Below are 16,032 nucleotides of genomic sequence, written 5' to 3' on the forward strand. Positions count from 1 at the left end.
GAGAGACTTATGGATACAGACTAATGGAACAGAATAGAAAATTTAGATCCACACATATATAGTCAAGTGGTTACCAACAGACATCAAAGCCAATTAATTGACAAAGATGGTCTTTGCAACAAACATTACTGGAACCAAATAGTTTTCATACAGAAAAAAATGAACCATAAATACTATAAACAAACATTAACTTGCATTAATATAAAAGCCCAAACTTCTGGAAGAAAACGTAGGAGAAAATCTTTGTGATCTTGGGTTAGGCAAGGTCAAAGCACAAACGATTAAAAAAAAAAAAAAAGGATAATTTGAACCTCATCATATTTAAAAACTTTTGATCTTTAAAAGACAGAAATTCTGAGCTTCCTTTCTTGCTGGTGATCTGAAGAGGTTGGAGGACTAAGGAAGGACTCATGCACTCATGGATGGGAGATAGATTCACGCACATTCTGAAGAGCAGTCTGGCAGTACTTCATCAAACTAAGTACATGTACAATGTGTGGCCCAGCAGTCTTTCTCATGGGTGTATACGATATCCTCACACAAGTCCAGGGAGTGGCATGTATAACTACTTTCATTGGCGTATTAATGGTGGTAGACGCCAAAATAGTATAAAGCAAAAAAAGCAACTATTAATTTATATAGAAAACTTTTTAGCATTCCCAGACCCCCCAAATAACCTCTTTTAGGCTTTTCTGATACGTTCGGACACATCTTGCTAACAGACGCACAAATAAACTGAGATAAAGCACAAATGTTCACGAACGATTCAAAGTTACAGCAGCTTGATGTTGAGATGCTGAGGGTAGTTCCCAGGAAAGAAGCCCACTAGGGTTACTCTGGCTGTTGGGGGGCAGAGATGAGGGGCATGACCCACAAAACAAACTCTGACCGCTATTTGCACTGTTTGTCTTTTTTATAAAAGTGAAAGTCCTCTTTGGATTTCTTTCAAGTTAGCTAAAAGAGTTACTAATGTAGGTCTTTTGTAAGAGTGAAATGGCATAACATGAACTTTTGAGAAATGGGGGAAGACTGTATATAACATCAACCATAATCTTCAAACCTGAAAGCAATTCATCCTGGTAGATTCTACTTTTTTCAGGTTACAAAAAAGAAAATGACCCCTCTGCACCCATTAGGATGGCTATTTTTTCTTAAGGAAAATAACAAGTATTGGTGAAAATGTAGGGAGAAATCGGCACCCTTGTGTAATGCCGGTGGGAATGTAAAATGTTGCAACAGCTGTGGAAAACAGGTTGGCTGTTCCTCAAAAAGTTAAACATAGCAGTTTGCAGGGTGGTGGAGTGCAAAGGTCAGGAAAGAATTCTTGAGACATTGTATGGCTCAATTTATTAAGTTTATTGAAGTAGCACAGGGACAGTACAGAAAGACCTGCACTTGAGCTATGTGAAAGCTGGCGGTTATCTGCTTAGTGCTCAGGGGGGAGGGGACAGGACATGTAAGAAGTATTAGATCATAAATGTCTTCCTCGAATTTCTCCTCACAAAACTACTTTCACAAGATTTCTCTGGTGTTTATCATTCAGTTGGATATTAACTATCGGTAAGATTTACAAGCCGTCATGAGACCCATTGAGAATGTGGCAACCAGGGGCACCCGGCAGATTCAGTCGGTAAAACATGCGACTCTTGATCTCGGGGTTATGAGTTTGAGCCCCACAGTGGGCGTAGAGATTATTTAAAATAAATTCTTTAAAAAAAAAATGTGACAACCAGCACGTATTTGATCCTTATCGGAACTATGCAGGCTATAGGTCAGCCTTCCAGGCTAAAAGTGAACATTTTTCTGCTTCCAACCCTCATCAGAAGTACCATATGACTCCACAGCTCCGCTTCTGGATTTATACACCTCCAAGAGTTGGAAATAGGGACTTAAACATATACTTGTACATGAATGTTTATAGCAGTGTTACGGTAAGCGTAAGCGAAAGGTGGAAACAACCCAAATGTCCATGGGAGTGGATAAACACAACGTGGTATATACATCCAATGGAATATTATTCATCTGTAACAAGGCATGAAATTCTGATACATGCTACAGTGTGGTTAAAACTTGAAAATATTATGCTAAGTGAAAAGCCAGACACAAAGGACAACTATTTTATAATTCCACTTATGTAAGGTTCCTAGAATAGGCAAGTTCCTAGAAACAGAAAGTAGAGTAGATGTTGCCAGGGGCTGGGACCAGAAGGAAACGGTGTGTTGTCGTTTAATGGATATAGAGTTTCTGTTTGGGATGATGAAAAATTCTGGAAATGGACAGTGGTCGTGGTTGCAGAATACTGCTAAATTGTACATCTAAAAATGGTTGAAATGGCAAATTTTGTGTTATGTCTATTCTTTCCATAATAAAGAGAGAACAGCAAACACAAGGTTCAGAAGAGCTAAGTGACTTACCCGAGGCTATCTCCCTAGCAGATGCCAGAATTGGGATCAAACCCCTTCCAACTGCCCCCAGGGTGGGACTTTCTTGCCCTGCCCCCTACCATCTCCATCCTCCTGCCATCTCAGCACGAGAGCTGAAACAAGGCAGAGGCGCCTCCTTGGACCTCAGCTGGGAACCTGTGCATCAGGCTACTCAAATTTTTCCAGGCTCTGCACATGTCCACAAATGACCATGAAAGTACCACGAGTATTGATTTGGGGATTACAAAGAAATTTTAGCAAGTAGGTGAATCCATGGACACGCAATCTGTGAACAACGGGGATCGATCATATTCACTAAAATGTATTTTTAAAATTGGCCAAGTTTTGGAAGTTATCTTCCAACAAAATGGGTACAGATTTATATAAGGTAGTCTCTCTCTGGCTTTACTTGAATGGACATTTCTTCAGCACACGTGGAAAACATGTCAAGCTCTGTATACACTCTTACATGCACATAACATTCACCTGAGAAGCTTGTTAAAATGCAGCTCCTGGCCCTCTGAAGAGGTTCAGGTGATCTAGGATTGAACCCAGGCATCTGCATTTTTAAAAGCAAGCTCAGATGATTCTGACAGCTGAAAAGAAAAGAAAGTATATGGCAGTCCTAAACCTGGGCCTAACTCTGGTTTATGCACTGCAGCCAAAAACTACAAGTAACACATCTGTAAGTCAAACAGACTTGGTTTCTTGGCTGGTCTCACTGCAACCACACACCATGGAGACCACACACCATGCAGGAACTATGAGGGCATCTCATTAGGACAGAGTTAGAAGGAACTGTCTGTGGGAACTTGGCTCGTGTTAGACATTTTGGAGAAGAGTTCAACACAAGCAGGTGTCTGCCATGGATTGGATGCTGGCAGGAAGTAATTGGGTATCTATAATTGGGTACCTTGATCATTTTTATCTAGAAGGCAGGAGAAACGAAGAGGGGTTAGAGCTGCCATTGGTAAAGAACCAGACCAGGAGTTACTCTGCTGGGAGACAGGACGTTTGATTGTTTTTATGATTTCATAGTGACCTTGTTTTTTGTTAAGCTCAGACCCAACTCCACAGTGGTCTTGCTTTTGTTTCACTTCATTACCAAGACAAAGTGCCCTCATCCAATGTTGGTGCTCTAAGAGATTGTTTATACTCAACAGGAAACCATCATGGCCTGGCTGTGAGCGCCATGAACTCTATGGCCCAGTTGACAGGACCAGGCCAGCTCCCAGCTCTTGAGGGTTATTTTGTTCTTTTTGGTCCTCTTAGACATCAGTTGTTTGTCCCATTTGCCCCTTCTTCCATGGTCCTGTCACTCTCCCTCATTCCATTTTGCCAATGTCTTACCAGATTCAAATTCAGCAATCGGCTTGTCTAACATTCGCATAAAATGTCCCATGCTCAAAAGGGTACCAGCACCTATATTTCCGGATAACACATATACAAATGATAGGGAGAAATGCTCCCCAAACACTCACAGTAAAAGTGAGATGATACTTGAAGTTGCTATCTCAAAGGAAAAATTTTGTCTTTTTTTTTTTTTATAGCTCTTGGCATATCATAAATGTTAAGCAAATATGAAATGGATTGTGGTGGTGAGCTTGGGGAGAAAAAGGAGGAAGCAGTTGCGTTAAAAGGAGTCAGAGGTGTTTAATCTCATTTTAAATCCTCAGAGAAGTTATAACCACCTCTAACAAACAGCTTTAAGTGAGTTGTGGTAAAAAGGTGTGGATCTAGTGATCAGAGGGTCATTAAGAAAACCATTATGTAGCCTAGATTTCTTAGAAAAACAGTACTTTTTAAGACTTTTAGGAGAGCCAAATTCAATTTCCAGTGGTTCTGGATCTACCTCAGACAGGATGGCTCAAGCTGATGGGTTTGCACAGTGATGCAAATGGTTAATAAAACCTAGAGCTCTGTAAATGGAGTGACGGTTACCGTAAGTATGCTAATTATTAATAACTACAAATACTTGAGTTTAGGCATTCCCAGGATGCTTTTACTTGCTCGGAATCTGGGAAGTAGAAATGCCAAGCATTTACATCATAAAAAACAGGATTTGCCCATTGAAAATACCTGGCTTTGATCATATATTTGGGCAGTATCATCCACCAAAAATTTTTGAATTATTATCTCTATAAACCAAGTCTCTGATAGTTCCAAATAATGACTGAGTGTTTTAGTGACTGAAGAAGAAAATCTACTGTTACCAAAAAGAAAAGGTAAAGATGAAACTAGCCCAGGGAAGAGAGAGAGAAATCACAACAACTTGACAAATGAAGCAGCTCTAGGTAATCTATTCACAGCAGCTCTCCCAATTCTAGGTGATCTTTATTTCTCCCTGAAACAACAGACTCTCTGAAAGCTCTATTTTGAAAGGAAAAAAAATTGTATTTCCAAATGCAGAACACTTAATTACTCCCTTAGTATCGTTACCTCTTAATTTCTCTAGATGTTGTCTGGAAAGAGAAATAGCATAAACATACAGAGAATTCTCTATTTTTTTGAGACTAGATTTATTTCAATCTTGATAGTTACATAGAAGCACATGATTACTCTATAAATGATCCAAGTAAAATATGTGTTTTAGGATCTTTATTGGTGTGTTGACAATACACATCGATTCAATGAAACCGTTTTATAAAAGGAAACCCGTATGAAATAGACCAGTGGTGGGCAAATGTAAGTATATTTTAGTTTTGTATCAAAAAACAAAATGATAGACTTGCCTGTTTACAACATTTAAAACTGAAGTATGTATCACATAATTCTCTGGCTATGTGTCACATTATTATTTGCCAATCTTCCCCATAAGAGATGAAAGATTGGAAATATGTTCTTCAATTGAGGAGAGTCTAGGTGGTTCCAGAAATGAATGTGTACAGAGCCAAGTAGGTAGAATTTGTGGATACATTGGAAAGCATAGTTCTGTCAGGCTTCCGCCCAGTGTGCCAACCATACCTACACTTGGTCTGTGTCTCTCTGAGCCTTCAAAGTCCTGAACCTCTTAATTGTCGTACAACAAGCTAGAGTTCACATACTTTGCTGGTAAAGTACATGAACATGAGACTTTCTTCTACAGTTCTTATTTGCGTGGCTTTTCCTTCCTTCCTTCTTTCCTTCTTTTCTTTAAGTAGGCTCCACGCCTAATGTGGGGCTTGAACTCATGACCCTGAGATCAAGCGTTACATGTTCTACCAACTGAGCCACCCAGGTGCTCCTATTTGCCTCACTTTTAAAACCAGGTGAATTGTTTATGTAATAAGTAAAAACAGCAAAATCTCTGTTGCATTTACTTGAACCACAACCGAGAATGATACAAAAGGAAAAAAATCCTGATTAGGAGAAGGAGAAGAATGAAAAGGTGCTTCGATCTCATGAACGTAGCGTTGGAATTTATATATACATAGATGATTTATGTGTCTTCATGAACTTAAAGCAGTTTTTCTGTAAGACACATATCTGCAACACGTTTTGAGAGCAGACACATCATGAAACAGTACAATCACGAGGATGGCATTTAGGTGTGTTCTCTTTCAGGGTTAACATACCACAATTTTCCTCAGTCTGTTCATGTGTTTAATTGCCTTCTGTTATTATTTTTTATGCAAGACATCTAGCCGGAGAATTGGAGCAATTACGTTTGGCTCGGATTCCCTCTGAGAACAGAGCCTACTAATTGCAGCGAAATTCACCCTTCACCTGCGCTTTCAGTTGTCTGCCTCAGACCCGTGTACCCAGGCAGAATGTAGGGCTTGGGACATTGTTCAGGTAAACTAACAGCCTCAAAATAATTTGGAGGAAAAAATACATTTTCTAAAATACAATATGGTTGTGAATTTACAATGGTTTTGAGAACATACTTTACTCACCAATTGTTTATAAATGACTGCTCAGCACGTCCCTTGGGTATTTAATATTCACATAATAATATATGTGCAATACTAGTTATAAAAGTGAAAAATGTAGTTCAAACTACATGGAAAAGACTGAATCATTGAACGGAGTCGTAATATTTGGAGAATCATTGTAATGGTATTTGAGCCACAGGTCCACTATTTTCATGTGACTGTTCAGTAGTAGGGAGATGGCAATACGGTTGACCTTGATCAACACAGGGATTAGAAGCACCGACCCCTGAGTAGTCGAAAATTTCAGTATAATATTTTTAAAATTTTTTTAACATTTATCCATTTTTGAAAGACAGAGAGACACAGAGTGAGAATGGGGAAGGGGGCAGAGAGAGAGGGAGACACAGAATTTGAAGCAGGCTCCAGGCTCCAGGCTCCAAGCTGTCAGCATGGAGCCTGATGCGGGGCTCGAACTCAAAGACAACAGATCAAGACCTGAGCCAAAGTCGACCGCCCAACCAACTGAACCACCCAGGTGCCCCAATCTTAGTATAAATTTGACTCCCCTAAAATTTAGCAACTAGTAGCCTATTGTTGACCAGAAGGCTTACTAATAACATCAACAGTCGATGAACAAATATTTTGTACATTATATGTATTTTTTAAATATTTTATTTATTTCTGAGAGAGCACAAGCATAGGAGGGGCAGAGAGAGAAGGACAAAGGATCTAAAGGGGGCTCTGTGCACTGGACAACAGCGAACCCGATGTGGGGCTGAAACTCACAAACAGTGAAATCATTACCTGAGCCGAAGTCAGATGCTCCATTGACAGAGCTACTCAGGTGCCCCTGTATGTTACATGTATTAAAAACTGTATTCTTACAATAAAATAAGCTAAAGAAAAGAAAATGTTATGAAGAAAATCATAAAGAAGAGAAAATACATTTACAGTACCGGACTGTATCAAAACCAACCTGTATGGATACGGACCCGTGCAGTTCAAATCTGTATTGTTCAAGGGCCATCCATACACCTCAGCCAGACTGAAATATTTTTGTGTTTCTGATTTTGTCATGTTCGCACAGAAGCAGCCTTGCTGAGAAACACTAGGATGTAGATCATTTCCCCCATCCTTGTCAAGACTAGATATTCTCTTGTCTTTAGTTTTTACCTCTAATCCTGACAAAGTAATGCTGGCTTCCCTCCCCCGCTCCCCACATCAGGTCCACCCTGCAGTTGGGCCAAAAGGCTGCCCAGATCAGCTCCCAAAAGACCCCAGGAAGGCAGTTCTAGGTGGGCCTAGAAAATGCACCAAGTTTCTATTGGGTCAGAGTTGCTTCTCTACAGTGATGCTGGTTTTATTTTTGTTTTCTCCCTGTTTTTCTGTAATAGTTAACTATCTTTATTTCTAAAAAACTATTTATACTTATATATTTTACTGTCGTGCTGCCCCTATCATTTAACTTCTCATTTTATCACCAATTCCTAAATTTATTTATCTGACATAATTGTTAAATTTCATGTTCTTGTAAAAAAAAACAAAACAGGATCTATTTTGGATTTACATTATACTTAACTTTCCCTCTCCTTATCTTTTATTTAGATGTACTTCTCCATTCTCCAGTACATTTTTCTCAGTTTAATAGTGTCTTGCTTGTCTGATCAAGAGCTACTCGAAGTTTGGTATTACTAGGGTCAAGGTCAACCTTTGGATTATCAATAAATAGGATTTTAACTTTAAAAAAGTAGTGTTGGTTAGTTTTCTGTTCAGTTCCATCAATTTAGCCTTGTCCCTCTTTCTATAGTATATTCTCTTTTTTTATGCATAGCTTTATACATTTTTATCCCCTTAAAGAAAGAAGCTCGCATTTGTAATTTTAACCTGAAAGTTAAAAAAACTCACATAATCTGAATTGCTCAATCCTCGGTATTTTTAATACACAATATTGCCTATATGACTGTACTACAATCATCTTTTAGCATGCTTTGTGTTACCTTGATCTTTTTAACTATAAACAGAGAGTCAAAGTTCTTTTACCAAATTTGGCTTATGGAATTGGAATTCAGTCCTAAACCTGCCTCAAAATAGATGAATAGGCAAATAGCAGCATATTTATCAGGACAAATCACTTCCAAAGGAAAAGGCTAGAGAAGCACTGTTTTAAAATAAAACTTCTGGTGGGCACCTGGGGGGCTTATTCAGTTGAGCATCTGACTTCCGCTCAGGTCACAGTCTCACAGTTCGAGGCTTGTGTTGGGTTCTGTGCTGTTAGCCCAGAGCCTGGAACCTGCTTCTGATTCTCTCTCCCTCTCCTCTCTCTCTCTCTCTCTCTCTCTCTCTCTCTCTCTCTCTCTCTCTCTCTCACACACACACACACACACACGCACAAATAAATAAACATCAAAAAAACTTAAAGTAAAACCTCTGGGAACAATCACTTGCTTATCTCACATTATTATCTTTAATTAAGTGCCTATTGATTCTACTCATGCTGGCAGTTGGATTTGTGGGTTTTTGTTTTTCCTGAGGAAGGCTCTTCTGGACCTGCATGTCTTGGAGGCAATTCCAGCATGCCTGGGCTGAAGATCAAAAAATAAAATAAAATAAATGTAAGAATTCAAAATCTTAGGGAACAATATGGTAATTAAGACACATGGCAACTGGTGGCAATTACTGCTTCCCTCCTTGCTCCTCAAGCTGTCACTAAAAGTCCTCTTTTCAGGCTGGCCTCTTTACCTATTTAACATCGATTCTCCTGAAACTGTCTGCTTTCTGGGAAAAAAAAAGTTCCAGGCTCACCTTGATTTTTTTCTGCCCCAAGACACTGGATCAGCTATTTTGAAAAGCTCTGCTTTTTTTAATGGAAAACAATACTGGAGGATAAAAAAAGACAAAATCGGGCACTACAATGTATTTTAGATTGCTTAACAGGACCACTGGAAGGAGTCAGATGACATCAGAGAAGACAGTCCCTAACATACTGTAACAGCAATAATCCCTTAACAACAACAATGAATTCATGTTGATGTTTCCAATTTACCTCCAGTTAAATTGAGTCCCTCTTGTATTGTTCTGCTAGGACAGCTGATTTTTCCACTTTAGTTAATGGAGCTCTGGTTTACATTAACATGCCACAGTACAGGTTGTCATACTATGCATCTTAATTATTGTGTTGTCCCCTAAAATGTCAAGTTCTTAGAATTCTTTGAATTTCATCTTTGGATGCTCAACCCCGGTGTCTGGAATTGCCTCCAACGTATGCAAGTCCACGGAGCTCTCTCTACCCCCTTCTCAATATCACCAGAAACACCGAGCAAGTATCTTTAAAACTGAAAGAAACCCACGCTTCCTCAGGAACACATCCACAGATCCAACTCAGCCTCATAGGCTAAGTCAGTGAACACTTAGTCAAAGATAATAATATCCAATGGGCAAATTATTGGTTCTCCAAATTACTTTGTTTTTCAACAATGCTTCTCTAGCCTTCTTCTTTTGACCTGATTTTTCCATTATGTTTTTTTTTTTCTCTTACACTCTCATGTCCTTGTTTGTTTGAGTATTCCTTCATTTCTTTTCTTTTAAATATTTATTTATTTTGAGAGAGAGTGAGAGAGCACGATCAGGAGAAAGGGCAGAGACAGGAGAGAGAGAGTACCCCAAGCAGGCTCAGAGCTCTCAGCAAGAAGCCCAAAATGGGGCTTGATCTCAGGAACTATGAGATCATGACCTGAGCCAAAATCAAGAGTCGGAGGCTCAACTGACTGAGCCGCCCAGATGCCCCACATATTCCTTTATTTCTAAGGCTGTCTTAGGGCTGAATTCCAATTTCAAAAGTCCTCGGATGCATATGTATTGTCTCAGTGTTGTTCAATCCCAGTGATCCAAACCAGGCAAAAGATAATCTGAAAACAAAACTAAATTATAGCTAGAATCATTAGAAAATTAAGTTACATGGAATAGAGAATTCTCTTCCTGGAAAGTTTACTCTGAACAACTTCTGTATTTCTTGTTGATTCTGCTATATTCCCATAAGAACCATTTCATAAAAGACAAAAGCCCAATTGAACTATATCATATTTCCATATTCAAATAACTTTTAGATATTCCCCTAATGGCATTATGTAATTCCCAGACACTTGGCCCATCTACAGACTCCTGTAGTTCAAGAATTTTTTTCACCCATTAAATTATAACGATAAGAAGTTTTAGTGCAACATATCCAGGTTCTCAATGGATTAAAACACCCCATGCCTATACACCACTCCTGTACTTTACAATAATTGTCTAGTCACCGCGGAAATAAATACTTCAATTTCCACTCCTCCGGTTGGCGCTCCCCCTCTGGCGTCAGCTGCGCTCCTGGGGAGGGGACCATGGAGTGGCAGACAGGACTGAGGCTGATGTAAATCAGAAGGCCCCTGACGCCCACCTCACCAAGGAACTACTGGACCTTGTTCAGCAGTCATGTAACTACAGGCAGCATCCGAAAGGAGCTAAGGAAGCCGCCAAAACCCTCATCAGAGGCGTCTCTGAGTTCATCGTGATGGTTGCAGACGCTGAGCCACTGGAGATCATCCTGCACCTTCCCCTCTGTTTGGATCAGAATGTGCCCTACCCCTAAGTGTTTGTGCACCCCAAGCAGGCCCTGGGGTGGGCCTGCAGGGTCTCCAGGCCTGTCATCGCCTGGTCTGTCGCCAGCAAAGAAGGCTCACAGCTGAAGCAGCAGATCCAGTCCATTCAGCAGTCCATTCAAAGACTCTCAGCCTAAACGGACGGCCCCTGCCCCACTCCTCGCTGAATCCCCCCACGCCCTCCCCACCCTGGGGCTGTATATCATGTTGTCTGTGTTAGCATGTAGTACCTCAAGCCACCTTCTCTTATGATATTACGGTACTAAATCTGGTTTTTGCATTTTTGTATTATTTTTATTTTACAGGTTGTCATCCATATATTAATCCCCCACCCCAGCCCAATCTCCCATTCTACTCTTTCTGCCTTCTTATCGTCCCTTTTGAAAAACGAACTAATGCCAAGAACAGGCCAACACAGTGGTGACACCATTCAAAGGCAGGGAAGAGCCAGGATAGAGATCCGGTTTCAGCTTTCAGCCACTAGCTTCCTATGGTGTGTAGAACATGATGGCTATAAACACCATTCACTTTGTAGCCCTTGTGCCTGGTGTACAAAATCATTCCATACAGTATTTGCTCTCTATGAAGATGATGTATCATCTGGGGAGACTGCATGTATCCTGTGAGGCTGTTAGGTGTATGTTCAAGTGTTATTTGCTAATCTGCTTCTGCTGTTTGCTTTGGTAATATGGTGTTATTCCCCCTCTCCCCCAACTCCTAAACATGCCCCTGAGGGCAGCAGCATGCCAAAGATGTGAGGCAGAATTCCAGAGGCTGCCTGGGGAAGTTAGACATGGGGCAGTTGACCTACGTCATGAAGGAGTCCAGAGTAGCAAGAAAAAAGAGTCAACTGATGGTGGAATGAAGAAGTCTGGGCAAGTCATGGAGACCTGACTGGATGCTACAGCAGAGATGTTGGAGTCAAGGAAACATCCTTTGTGGTGAATGGAGATGTCTTCAGTGGACACTTGGTACCAGCCCTGAGAGCCCTTACCCCTGTTTCCTGCAACAATGTGGGTCAGATAGATGTATGTATTCTTTATTTTTTTTTATTTTAATTTCTTTTTTTAATTTACATCCAAGTTAGTTAGCATATAGTGCAACAATGATTTCAGGAGTAGATTCCTTAATGCCCCTTACTCATCAGCCCATCCCCCCTCCCACAACCCCTCCAGTAACCCTCTGTTTGTTCTCCATATTTCTGAGTCTCTTATGCTTTTGTCTCCCTCCCTGTTTTTATATTATTTTTGCTTCCCTTCCCTTGTGTTCATCTGTTTTGTATCTCAACATCCTCATATGAGCGAAGTCATATGATATTTGTCTTTCTCTAAGTTCACTTAGCATAATACCCTCTAGTTCCATCCATGTAGTTGCAAATGGCCAGATTTCATTCTTTTTGATTGCCGAGGAATACTCCATTGTATATATATACCATGTCTTCTTTATCCATTCATCCATCAGTGGACATCTGGGCTCTTTCCATACTTTGGCTATTGTTGATAGTGCTGCTATAAACATTGGGGTGTGTGTGTCCCTTCGAAACAGCACACCTGTATCCCTTGGATAAATGCCTAGTACTGCAATTGCTAGGTCATTGGGTAGTTCTATTTTTAATTTTTTGAGGAACCTCCATAATGTTTTCCAGAGTGGCTGCACCAGCTTGCATTCCCACCAACAATGCAAAAGAGATCCTCTTTCTCTGCATCCTCACCAACATCTGTTGTTGCCTGAGTTGTTAATGTTAGCCATTCTGACGGGAGTGAGGTGACATCTCATTGCGGTTTTGTTTGTATTTCCCTGATGATGAGAGATGTTGAGCATTTTTTCATGTGTCGGTTGACCATCCGGATGTCTTCTTTGGAGAAGTGTCTATTCATGTCTTTTGCCCATTTCTTCACTGGATTATTTGTTTTTTGGGTGTTGAGTTTGAGAAGTTCTTTATAGATTTTGGATACTAATCCTTTATCTGATATGTCATTTGCAAATATCTTTTCCCATCTGTCGGTTGCCTTTTAGTTTTGCTAAAAACTTCGCTGTACAGAAACTTCCTTCGCTGTTTCCTTCGCTGTACAGAAACTTTTAATTTGGATGATGTCCCAATAGTTCATTTTTGCTTTTGTTTCCCCGGCCTCCAGAGACATATTGAGTAAGAAGTTGCTGCGGCCAAGGTCAAAGAGGTTTTTGCCTGCTTTCTCCCCTAGGATTTTGATGGCTTCCTGTCTAACATTGAGGTCTTTCATCCATTTTGAGTTTATTTTTGTGTATGGAGTGAGAAAGATTAGTTGGCCACATATTTGTGGGTCCATTTCTGGGTTCTGTATTCTGTTCCATTGATCTGAGTGTCTGTTCTTGTGCCAGTATCATACTGTCTTGAGGATTATAGCTTTGTAATATAGCTTGAAGACCAGTAGATGTATGTATTCTTTATCACATCAGAAGGACAGTGCTAGTGGGCCAGTCTTGTGAGCATTCTAATAAAGAAAGATAAGAACATTCGTAAAAAATACATGAATATATATGAAAGAAAAATATAAAGGAATATGAATATTCTTATTCCAATTTTTAAAAAAGGAAATAAATACTTCAAATAATCCACTGATATTAAAGATTTTTTAAAAATATAAAAAAGAAAGGAAAAGACGGTTTCTCTTTCAGTTAGAAGCATAGGGAAATCTCATAACTAAGAAACATTAACTTCTTCAGTTTTATTGTACCATACATGTCAATTATTTTTTTGATGATAGAAGGAGAGAGTTTTACTCCATTGTAACCAGATGGAAGAAAAATAAATGTGAGTCCAAATAGGCAGGTTTGTAGTTTTGCTGTCACGAAGATGAAGAGCCTGAAGTCTGATGATTTCTGTTTTCTCATTGAATTTTGTTTCACAATGAAATATTAGGGAAGAGCATCATCTCAAGAATGAGTATATCAGGAGTGCAGAAAGTTTAAACATAGAATAGGAAATGTAACATCATTATCTCAGGAGTGGGAAAACTGGCCAATTTGGAACACCAAGGGATTGATAGGCAGAACCAAGTATCCATGAGGTCTGTGACCATGAATTTAAAGTAGAAGTGTTTACCTGGATTGTGTGATTCAAAAACGTCCAAGGTGGCAAAAGAAAACTTTGAATCAGAATTATTCTGACACACCCCATCCTGACCCCAGCCAAATGCCAAGGGTGGGGAGAGGGGAAAGTGAGGTGAGATTATCTATCTACAAGTGAGCTATTAAAATGTTAGATCATAGAATCTAGACCACCAAAGAGAGAAGGAGGTTGAGAGAGTCCTGACACTGCATTATGGTCAAGAGACTAGATGCTAATAAGAGGTTGAGGAATAGAGGTTACTAGAGCAACTGAACTGAAAGAATAGGGAGTGATAGTTAAAGAATGAGTGTTTGAAAACAAAGTTTCAGCAGTGGACATATTTTTTGAGATTGGTATCTTGGTTGTGACCGTGGGAAGTGGTTGCCAGGAATCGAGTAGAGGAAAAAGTCATTAGAGACGTCTTAGGTCCTTTTCAGTCTTACATTTTCAATTGACTATTAATGGTACATAAGAAAAATGTTGATTTTTTAAATTTGTATCTTGTCTCTGATGACCTTACTAAACAATCTAATTGGTTCTAATTATTTTAAAGTTGATTACTCTTGAATTCTCTGGGGAGATAATCATCTTACTGACAAATAACAACAGATTTGTCTCTTCCTTTCTAGTAATTCTACCCAACCTTTTCTTCTTGCCTTATTGAATTGCCTAGAGAACCCTCTTGCACTGTTGGTGGGAATGCAAACTGGTGCAGCCGCTCTGGAAAACAGTGTGGAGGTTCCTCAAAAAATTAAAAATAGACCTACCCTACAACCCAGAAGTAGCACTGCTAAGAATTTACCCAAGGGATACAGGAGTACTGATGCATAGGGGCACTTGTACCCCAATGTTTATAGCAGCACTCTCAACAATAGCCAAATTATGGAAAGAGCCTAAATGTCCATCAACTGATGAATGGATAAAGAAATTGTGGTTTATATACACAATGGAGTACTATGTGGCAATGAGAAAGAATGAAATATGGCCCTTTGTAGCAACGTGGATGGAACTGGAGAGTGTTATGCTAAGTCAAATAAGCCATACAGTGAAAGACAGATACCATATGTTTTCACTCTTATGTGGATCCTGAGAAACTTAACAGAAACCTATGGGGGAGGGGAAGGAAAAAAAAAAAAGAGAGAGGTTAGAGTGGGAGAGAGCCAAAGCATAAGAGACTCTTTAAAACTGAGAACAAACTGAGGGCTGATGGGGGGTGGGAGGGAAGGGAGGGTGGGTGATAGGTATTGAAGAGGGCATCTTTTGGGATGAGCACTGGGTGTTGTATGGAAACCAACTTGACAATAAATTTCATATATTAAAAAAAAATAATAAATTGCCTAGAATACCCAGTAAAATGTTGAATAGTGATTACCAGGGTCCACTTTGGTTCCTGACCTTAACAAAAATACTTCTACTATTTTTTTTAATGTTTATTTTTTGAGAGAGAGAGAGAGAGTGAGAGCATGTGTGCACATGAGTGGGGGAGGAGCAGAGAGAGAAGGAGACACAGAATCTGATGCAGACTCCAGGATCTGAGCTGTCAACACAGAGCCGGAACTCACGAACTGTGAGATCATGACCTGAGCTGAATGAAGTAGGATGCTTAACCAACTGAGCCACCCGTGTGCCCGATGAATACTTCTACTATTTTATCATGAAATATGGTGTTGGTTATGGCTTTCTGATATATTCTTTTTATCAAACTAATAAGTCTTCTCTTATTCCTAAGGTTTGTTTTACTTCTTGCTTTGAAATCAGAAATGTGTATTACATTTTACTGAATTTTTTTTCATCATTTATGAAAGTAAACACAACTTTCTCCCCAATCCCTTAATACAATGGCTCTCATATTAAAAATGCAGACACTATTTCAATCCAATTCAACAAATATTCTTTGACTCCTTACTATATGCTACACTGTAATTTAGACTGTTACTGTTCAGTGTTGAACAAAATATGTATTTTTAAAAATCTCTTCCCTCATCTAGTTTTCATTCTTATGGATCCATCTACCTCAGCACTCCCACTTCTAG

At 39.6% G+C, this 16,032-nt stretch overlaps 1 pseudogene; it reads left to right on the plus strand.

Moving 5' to 3' along the window:
- Positions 1-1,579: 1,579 nt before the first annotated feature.
- Positions 1,580-11,048, plus strand: LOC122218391 (annotated as a pseudogene).
- The last annotated feature ends 4,984 nt before the right edge of the window (positions 11,049-16,032 follow it).

This window comes from Panthera leo, chromosome B1 (genome assembly GCF_018350215.1).
Source record: "Panthera leo isolate Ple1 chromosome B1, P.leo_Ple1_pat1.1, whole genome shotgun sequence".
NCBI lineage: Eukaryota > Metazoa > Chordata > Mammalia > Carnivora > Felidae > Panthera > Panthera leo.